General features: G+C 39.3%; 1 protein-coding gene and 2 long non-coding RNA genes across 39 annotated transcripts in view; 1 reads left to right on the top strand and 2 right to left on the bottom strand.

Annotated features, from left to right (window-relative positions):
• LOC123503122 (muscle calcium channel subunit alpha-1-like) overlaps window positions 1–7,500 on the bottom strand; it is a 230,015-nt gene that overhangs the window by 194,976 nt on the left and 27,539 nt on the right. The window lies entirely within an intron of this gene.
• The window catches only part of LOC123503134, a 27,690-nt gene that overhangs the window by 4,123 nt on the left and 16,067 nt on the right, over window positions 1–7,500 (top strand). The window lies entirely within an intron of this gene.
• The window catches only part of LOC123503136, a 9,599-nt gene continuing 8,761 nt past the window's right edge, over window positions 6,663–7,500 (bottom strand). The window contains exon 2 of the long non-coding RNA XR_006674343.1: window positions 6,663–7,077. This is a non-coding gene — a long non-coding RNA (uncharacterized LOC123503136). The remainder of the gene's footprint in view (window positions 7,078–7,500) is intronic.

The raw sequence follows: 7,500 nt of genomic DNA, 5'->3' as shown, positions 1-7,500 counted from the left end.
TTACTACTACTACAACAACAACAACAACAACAACAACAACAACAACAACAACTACTACTACTACTATCACTAAATAAAAAGTATAATACACACACACAACACACACACACACACACACACACACACACACACACACACACACACACACACATTACAAACACAAAGGGACACAGTAACACACCAGAGGAACCATTGTAGTGATGAAAGAAGAAAAGGAGGAAGGAGATCAAGGAAGGAGGAAGGAAGAGAGAGATAGAGAGATGGAGGTAAGGAAGGAAAGGGAACTGGAGGAGAAACGGAGGAAAGACAGAGAAGAAAGAAGGAAAGACAGAGAAGAAAGAAGGAAAGAAGTGAGAAGAGGAGGAGGAGGAGGAGGAGGAGGAGGAGGAGGAGGAGGAGGAGGAGGAGTAGAGATTCAGAAGAAAAGGAAGGATGAACGAGAAGAGGATGAATGGAAGAAAGGAGGAGAAGTAAAGATAAAAATAAGAGAAGGAAGGAACCAGAGAGAGAGAGAGAGAGAGAGAGAGAGAGAGAGAGAGAGAGAGGAGGAGGAGGAGGAGGAGGAGGAGAAAAAGGGGAGGAGGTATTATGGATTGGGAGGAAGGAAGAGAAAGACGTAGAGATAAATAACGCACAATCTCTCTCTCTCTCTCTCTCTCTCTCTCACTTACAGATAGGTCAGGTGTGTGGTGACGTCACAGGTGTCCCAGCTCACCTGAGGACAGAAAAAATTCCCAGGTAAATTGACCATCAAATGCAACTCCCCCCCTCTCTCTCTCTCTCTCTCTCTCTCTCTCTCTCTCTTGGCCAGTTGTATCCGGTTATCCACAAACTAGTTAAGGAAACAAAGAAATACATCAATCACCCATGAAATTAAGTCCGTTTTCTCATTTACGTTTTCTATGATTACATTCCTGAGTGTTTATTTTCCCAAATCTGCAACTGTTTCTTTGCTAATGTGTCAAATTGTTCGATCAAGAGAGAGAGAGAGAGAGAGAGAGAGAGAGAGAGAGAGAGAGAGAGAGAGAGAGAGAAGAGGGGAAGGAAAGAGAAGAGATTTGTAAGCCGATCATTAATTTCACGTTAGAATTGTGATTATTACCTTGCTTTCCTCCTTCCTTTCTTCTCCTCGTCTCTCTCTCTCTCTCTCTCTCTCTCTCTCTCTCTCTCTCTCTCTCTCTCTCTCTCTCTCACGAACCTTTCCATTCAGCTCCTCTACTCCTCCTCCTCTCGTCTTCATAAGCCTTCCACTACCTCCTCGTCCTCTTTTTTCTCCTCCTCCTCCTCCTCTTACCCTTGTCATCCTACTCACTATACTCTTCTTTCATCCTCTTCATCCTCCCTCACCGATCTTCCTCCTCCTCCTCCTCCTCCTCCTCCTCCTCCTCCTCCTCACCTGCCGTTGCTATAAACAAATCGAAACTGTACATTTGCTTTCAGTGGAACCTTCTTTAAAAGCCCCAGAGAGTCAACTATTCCTCTCTCCTTCCCTCCTTTCCTCCCTCCTTGCTTCCTTCTACCTTTCCAGTTCACCCTCCACCTCTTCCCCACCTCCCCTCTCTTCCAGCCTCTCCCTCCGTGATCCGGGACAAGGCTGGAACGATGCCAAGCGGCCCACTGAGTGCTTGGGTAGGGCGCGAAGCTGGAAGCCCCCAAAAGCCAAGGCTCTCTGGCTAGCTTAACTCTTGCCCCGCCGTTGCCTAGACAAAAGGTGCTTGAATGTACTGAGGGTAAGACAGAGGTCCGTATTCAGAAACGCTTTGCTCTCTCACCATGACCGTTCTTCAAGCCCATAAGGATGATTAGCGGGGTTTCAAGAGTGTTTCTCCAGTAAATGATGTAGAAATCTTGTCATTCTGCTTCTAGAATCATAAAAACTTGGTGAAAAATGCTCTTCTCTCTCACCATGATTATTTTCTAAGGCCACAGGGATGATTAGCGAGGTTTTCAAGAGTGTTTCTCCAGTAAATGATGTAGAAATCTTGTCACTCAGCCTCTAGAACCGTAAAAACACCTTAAAATATCGTGTAAACTTAGATAAAACCTTTTGAAATAGTGGAGGTGAAGCGCAAAATTGTTTGAGAATACGATCCAGAGTAAGACAGTCCCAGCCTCCAATGTATATGAAAGACAATCTCAGTTTATGTACGCAAAATACTTTGAATAAAAACTAATAGATAAACATTGAGGCTGAGACAATTGTAGCCTAAGATATACAGAAAAAATAAGCTTAACACTAAGACTAAGACAATGCCAAGGGTCAGATGCACGTAAAATAAAGCAAATATTGTGGATAAAATAACTCCAGCATAAGGTATGTAGAAAAAACAAGGTAAACACTGAGTCTAGGCCAATCCCAGCCTCGAATACACACACATAACAAAGTAAGACCCTGTATGACGCCGCCTTCAGACAATATCAGCCTCGAATGTACCAAAAAACGAAGTCAATACGAGTCTAGACAGTCTCAGCCTCGGGTATGTACACAAAACAATACCGTGAAGTAAAGACTGATAGAAATAAAGGTAGTGGTGGTGATGGTGGTGGTAGTAGTGATGGTGGTGGTGGTGGTGGTGGTGGTCGTGAAGATCTGTATAAGCGAAGGAAAAAAAAAAAATGGAAAAGGAGCAAAAGGCTGAAAATGGAAAAGAAAGTAGAATAGAGAAGAAGAGAAGGAATAAGAGGAAATGGATAAAGTTTGGGCTTAACGTAAAATGGAGGAGGGAGAGGAGAAAGACGAAGAGGAGGAGAGCTAGGCAAGTGAAGAGAAGGAGAAATAGGATAAAAGAGAAGGGGGATAATAAATTCTGGAGATGCAAAAGGAAGTGAAATGAGAGAGAGAGGAGAAGGAGAAGAGGAGAAGAGGAGAAAGATAAAGTTAGGAGGAAAACTAAAATGGAAAATAGGTTTGAAGAGGAAGAGGAAGAGAACGAGGGAGAGGAAGAGGAGGAGAAGCAGGACAAGGAGGAGGAGGAGGAGGAGGAGGAGGAGGAGGAGGAGCATAAAAGTTGGAGAAGAGGAGGAGGAAAAAAAATGAAAAAAATAGAGAACAAGGGCGGATAACAGAGAGAGAGAGAGAGAGAGAGAGAGAGAGAGAGAGAGAGAGAGAGAGAGAGAGAGAGAGAGAGAGAGAGAGAGAGAGAGAAAGAGAGAGAGAGAAAGAGACTCAACAGACACACCCACATACAGTCAAACAGGAAAACAGACACTCAGACACACAGACACACAAACAGGAAAGAGGAAAGGAGAGGAAAAAAAAAGGAAAAATAATAAAGCTGGTGATCTTGGCATACGACATAAGAGGATGGCGGTAAAAAAAAAAAAAAAAATGATGGGAGTAACTGAAGTAGAAATTATGTGAACCTACGAAGGAAGGAAGACAAATGGAGGGAAGGAAGGAAGGAAGGAAGGAAGGAAGGAAGGAAGGAGGAGGAAGGGAGGGAAGGGAGAAAGGGATGAAGGGAGAGAGAAAAGGAGAAAGGAAGGATGAAGGAAGGAAGGAAAGAAGGGAGGGAGAAAGGAAGGGAGGGAGGGAGAAAAGAAGGAAGGAAAGGAGAAAGGAAGGAAGGAAGGAAGGGAGAGATGGAGAAAAGGAAAAAGGAAGGAAGGAAGGAAGGAAGAGAGGAGAAAAAGATAGAAGGAAAGAAAAAAGGAAACAAGGAAGGAGGGAAGAAAGAAAGGAAGGAAAGAAGGAAGAAAGAAAGGAAAGAAGGAAGGAGAGAAGGGAGAAACAAATAGAGGAGTGAAGGAAGGGAGGGAAAAACAAGAAATAAAGAGCAAAAGAAAGGAAAAGAAAGAAAAAAGAATAAGAAATAGAAAAGAAGAGAAAAAGTAAGAAAAAAGAAAGAAGGAGAGACCGAAAGAAATAAACAAACAGAAAACAAAGAATGAACGAAAGGAAGAGAGAAGAAAAGAACGAAGAATGAATGGAAAGGAAATAAAGAGGAGGGAAAGAAGACAAACGACTACCGACAGAGGGAGAAACAGTGAAAGAAAGAGAGGAAATGAGAGAAAAGAAGAGAAAAAAAAGAAATACAACACAAGAAACAAAATATGAAACAAAAACAGCTGACGAAAATAAAAGAAAGTGAAAGAAACAATAAAAACAACAAAATAGACACGATCGAAAAAAAAAAATCAACAATGAAACCGAGACACGAAACGAAATGAAAATATATACAACGAAATAAAGAAAAAAAATATTAATGACAAGAGGAAAAAGAAAGAAGGAAAAATAATAATATCAATAAAACAAAAGACATAGAAAATAAAATGCAATAAAAGAGACAAGATCTAAAACAACAAAGGGGAAAAAAAAAAAAAATAAACGACGACAAGAAATATAAATCACGCAAGACGCCATTAAAAGAGAGAGAGAGAGAGAGAGAGAGAGAGAGAGAGAGAGAGAGAGAGAGAGAGAGAGAGAGAGAGAGACAGTGAAAAGAAAACTGACCAAAAAAATTGACAATGTTACAAAAAATATATAAAAGAATTTGATGCAAGAAAAAGAAAAAAGAAAATGGAAAAGACAGAAATAAAAAAAAAAGATGGAAAATGCTAAAGATGAAATAAGACGCAAAAAAAAAAATTAAATAAAAACGAAACGAAAGAAAACAGCGAGGAGAGATAAAAGAAAGTGAAGAAAATGAAGAAAGTGAAGATGAAAATAAATAAGAAATGAAAAAATGAAAAAAAACAGAGAAAAGTGAATATGAAGAAGTGAAGAAGTGAAGTGAAAGTGAATATGAAGTGAAGAAGTGAAGATGTGAAGAAATGAATATGAAAAAGAGAAAGTGTTGAAGAAAAAAAAGAAATTAGGAAATAAATAAAGACATGAAAAAATGCAACCCAGAGTGAAGTGAATAAGTGACAGGTACGCAGCACTGCAAACAACACATCTGAAGAAGAAATGTGAAAAAAAGAAAAGGAAGAAGAAAAAAAAAAAGTAAATCAGAAAAAAAAAGTTATAGAAAAGACTCAAGGTTACAAAAAACGATAAAAAATGATAAAAAAAAGAAGAAAACGAAATTTGTAAGCTCACCAAACATCAAAAACAACGAAAATAAAGAATAAGTGAAGAAAAAACACGAAAAAAAGCAAACAGGAAGATGAATAAACAAAGAAAATAGATATGAAAAAAAAATTGAAAAAGAAAAGTAAAAATGCAATAATCAAAATGTCACAAAATGCAAAAAAAAAATAAATAAATAAATAAAACTACAAAACAACAAAACACACAAAAAAAACCAGCAATAAAACAATTCTCATAATTTTATTCATTACTTCCAATTCACCGCTGACATTATTCATTCCAACGCTCACACATCAAAACACACCACAGTAACGCCTCGCCCACCTTCACCCACACCAACGCCACCACCACCACCACCACCACCACCTCCACCACCACCACCACCAACAACAACACCACCAACAACAACATTAATAACAACAAAAATAGCAATAACAACACACTCACAATCAAACACGAAAACGAACAAAAAAACTTCTATTTCTTCATCCATCCTAAATAAACAATAATAACAACAACAATAATAACAACAACAACAACAACACACCCACAATGAAACACACAAAAAAGAACAAACAAAAAATTAGATCATTGTATTATTTCTTCACTCACTTCAAAATAAAAAAAAACAACAGCAACAACAACAACAACAACAACAACAACAACAACACACCCACAATAAAACACACAAAAAAGAACAAACAAAAAATTAGATCATTGTATTATTTCTTCACTCACTTCAAAATAAAAAAAACAACAACAGCAATAACAAAACAACAACAATAACAACAACAACAATAATAAACCCTCAACTGAAACCCCCGAAAGAAAGACAAACAAAAAATTAATTAGATCATTGTATTATTTCTTCACCCACCTCAAAACAACAACAACAACAACAACAACAACAACAACAACAACAACAAAACACCCCGGAAACAACACAAACAACAAGATCACTGCATTAGACCTTCATTTTTTCAACCCTCCATTCGATAACCTATTTTTCTATCACATTTTTTTCTTCCATCGCAGGGAGGCCGGCGGGGCGAGGAACAAAAGGCGATCGAGGGAGCGAGGCTATAGCTTGAAGGGGGGAGGGGGTTCGGGCGGTGGCTTAAAGAGGACCCGATCGCCCAAGAGGAGGATTCAAGAGGCTATGAGAGGTGAAGGGAAAAGAGAAGGAGAGAGATGCCATAGAAAGATACTGAAGGGAGGCATTCGGGAAGTCGGGAGAGGGGTAGGAAAAGGGGAGGGAAGGTGATTAAAACTAAAGGGAGTGTTATGTATAGAGAGAGAGAGAGAGAGAGAGAGAGAGAGAGAGAGAGAGAGAGAGAGAGAGAGAGAGAGAGAGAGAGAGAGAGAGAGAGAGAGAGAGAGTAGGGCTAGTTCAAGATAGAATGTAATAACTGTTATCTGTTTTAATGGAATAATTTGTTATAAAGAGATTGTGCTATTAAAGAAAGAGAGAGAGAGAGAGAGAGAGAGAGAGAGAGAGAGAGAGAGTGTGTGTGTGTGTGTGTGTGTGTGTGTGTGTGTGTGTGTGTGTGTGTGTGTGTGTGTGTGTGTGTGTGTGTGTGTGTGTGTGCAATCAAACTCATAAATTTCATAGGTTAATAAAAATCTTGAAAACAACCATAACAGCGTGTATTCATGAACAACAGTAACAATCAGCCGGAGTTATTACATCAGCGTTACTCATCCGAATCACGCTAATTAAAGGACTCTACTTCTCTAAACACCTGTACATTTACCTGTCCTCTCCTGTTTTTTATGTGTCTAAGTTCATTTGTTATCATGTCAATCACAACTTTTTTTATCATTTTTTTTAAAGTTTTCCTGTTTACTTATTTGTGTTTCATCCATTTCATTACATTTTCTTTTGCTTGTCTTCTTGTTTACCTGTCTGTCTGTCTGTCTGTCTGCTTGTCTGTCTGTCTGTCTGTCTGTCGAATTTAAAGTACCTGTAATTATAATTGAGTGCCTACCTGTTTGTTTTATAATTCTCTCTCTCTCTCTCTCTCTCTCTCTCTCTCTCTCTCTCTCTGTGTGTGTTTGTGTGTATGTGTGTGTGTGTGTGTGTGTGTGTGTGTGTGTCCGCCTGTCCACCTGTCTGTCTGTCTGTGTGTGTCTACTCGCCCTACATTTCTGGACGTGTTAAAAATCCCCTGCCAAAAAACAATAAAACATCAATCAGTCGCAGGCGGTAAAAATAAAACAGAAGGCGGAATGAAAGAAAACAGCGTGACGTCACAGGCAGGTCAGCACTCCCAGCCAATCAGAGCGCACCTCCCACTCAGACCGACCAATCACCACTGAGCTTGCACGATCCACAGAGAAAGATAGAGAGAGAGAGAGAGAGAGAGAGAGAGAGAGAGAGAGAGAGAGTAGGGGGATAAAAAAAAAAAAAAACAAGCCCATATGTTAAAATTAAGCAGTTTCTATAAAAAATAACAAAAAAATTAAAC

The sequence above is a fragment of the Portunus trituberculatus genome, chromosome 13 (genome assembly GCF_017591435.1).
Source record: "Portunus trituberculatus isolate SZX2019 chromosome 13, ASM1759143v1, whole genome shotgun sequence".
In the NCBI taxonomy this organism is placed as follows: domain Eukaryota; kingdom Metazoa; phylum Arthropoda; class Malacostraca; order Decapoda; family Portunidae; genus Portunus; species Portunus trituberculatus.
Note: the sequence above shows the minus strand (reverse complement) of the source record. Positions and strands in the feature narration are given on the sequence as shown.